This window comes from Trematomus bernacchii, unplaced genomic scaffold (assembly GCF_902827165.1).
Source record: "Trematomus bernacchii unplaced genomic scaffold, fTreBer1.1, whole genome shotgun sequence".
In the NCBI taxonomy this organism is placed as follows: domain Eukaryota; kingdom Metazoa; phylum Chordata; class Actinopteri; order Perciformes; family Nototheniidae; genus Trematomus; species Trematomus bernacchii.
In genome coordinates, this window is record NW_022987668.1 from 3,386,209 (window position 1) to 3,388,714 (window position 2,506).

The window sequence follows — 2,506 nt, forward strand, 5'->3', positions numbered from 1 at the left end:
ACAGCTTGAAGTGACGCGGTGGGCCATCATCTTCTGATAAAGGTAACAAAACGATAAAAGATTATAATTGAAATTGCTAATGACCGTCGACAGCCTGTTACGCATATCAGCTTATATTCTATTGCAAATAAATAGCCTATAGTATAACAAATGTGCAATACAATAGGTATGTTGTTCTACATTTTTATGTTGTGGCTAGGGATTTGAATAGTTATTATATTGATGCATGTTCAGGTAATTACACCATATTTAAAAAAAGAGTGCTGTTTGTACTGTAAGCCACTAGGGGGCGATACAAGCCTGTAAATAGGTGATAAGGTGCAGCAAAACGCAGAACCCAAAGAGACACCCTTCTCTAAATGTGGTTTCTTTTTTTAAATGTGCATTAGTTGTTTAATTGTTTGATGCATGCAACTAAATAAGTGTCTCCTCTTGTAACACCAGGGAGACATTTCACCACAAATGTAAATATATTTCACTACCATCGATCAAAACAGAAGAATATACTAAAAGCGTTGCTAAATCATCCTAATCATCACCAAAATCTAAATAAATAGCAAATATATGTTCATGTTAAACCACTGCAGTGTAGATCTGCTGCTGCTGCACCCTGAATTAAACTCTAGATGGCGCTACAGCTTCAGGTCTGCACCATTTTCATCCCCATCTTTCACTCATTCTGTTATTAGACACGGAGGTTCATGAGAGTTCTCTTTTCCCAATTTCCCTGAATGCACCTCGAACAGGGCGACTGTCCCGGGACATTTCTGCAGGAGGAGGTGTTATAATCAGATTCAAGAGGCGACACTATGTTAATTAAATTAGGTTTATCCCAGAATAAACGGATTCTGCAGAGCACTACTCTGATATTGAATGTTGCAACAGTTACACTCGGCTCTATCTGTGCAAATGTTATTTTAAAAACACTATTTTAATCTAAATTGTCCCTATTATAGCCTACGGTTGATGAACAATTTGGAGACCTTTTCCTTGACATGAATTGAGTTAATACATCCTATAACCAGATGAAAAAGACTAAGAAATCGCGTTATTTCTGCAAAATACATGTGAAATGTGCATTATTTAAGTGTTAACAGATACTCCTACCTTTAATAAGTTTAATTCCAACGGTTTTTTGGTCTTTATTTGCATTTTAGTTTATTAATAATAGTGGCTTTTATATTATTAACTCATCATTATGTTATTTAAAGAAGACTTTTATATATATTTAAACGAAACATCATTACGCTTTGCCTAACTTTTGGTTCACTGGTGTTGTTTTGACACTTGAGAAGCCGTGTGAGGAGAGACACACACACACACACACACACACACACACACACACACGCACACACACAGGCGGTGTGTTTTGTTTTCACAGAGCCACTTTATGGTTTTATGGCTCTCCATTTACGGAAATCAAAGCAGGAAACAAATGCTCCAAACAGCATTCCAGAAACATCCGGAAAAAGCAGTGTTGTTTAGACTCGGCTTGTTTTCGAGGAAAGGACTGCAGTGAGGATCAACAACAAAGTGCCAACATGTAGAGCTGTTTTACGCACAAAACAATGCAAATTACGCACGGGTTTTACACCATTAAAACCTTCACAAACCCAATCTATTCAACTATATGTTATACCATTCATTATTAAAGCGATAAACAATATTCTTTTATATGTTAAAAAAATGAAATTTGGCTTAAAATGCAAAGAGAATCAGTGTTTTTGTTTCTTTAAAGGACCGAAAACGTATTAGAAAAATACGTACAAGAGGAATAAAAAACACTGTTAGTTAAAATGCCCACATGTAGATCTGTTTTACGCACAAAAATGGAAATTACGCACGGATTTAACACCATTAAAACATCCACAAACACATTTTATTCAACCAATATGATGTACCAGTAATTATTAAAGCAATAAGCAATACCTCTTTTATATAAAAAAGGCAAAATCTGGATTTAAATGCCCAGAAAATGTCGAGAAAAATCATTGTTTTGTATTTTAACATTTTAAGAAAATGCCAGAAAACCTGAAGAGAATCGTCGTTTGTATCTTTCAAAAACAGGAGAGAACAACGATTAGAAAAACCGAGAAAGGGGAATAAATTACACCCCAGTCCCTCTGCTAGTTAAAATGCGGACAACACACTCCTATCTTCTTTTTTTAAATCTCCACCAGCACACAGAGATTAAATCGTTTTTCTCCTTGGCGCCATTATCGGATAAAGTGGCTCTCCGTGCAGAATAATTTATGAGGAGCAGCAGCAGCGAGAGAAAAAAAAAAAGCGGAACACGTGATGGTAATAAAGTGTGTTTTATTGCCGGCACTTTGACAAGTCCCAAATATAACTCAGAGAGAATAGCCCACAGGCGGCCAGATGGGATTGGTAGCAGATATTAAGAGAGAAATCAACACAATGCTGTTTGAAGCGCGCGGAGAAACACCGGCTCCGGTATTCCGCTTTAACACACGGGGACTTTACAGTAACCAACATCCGGGGTTTT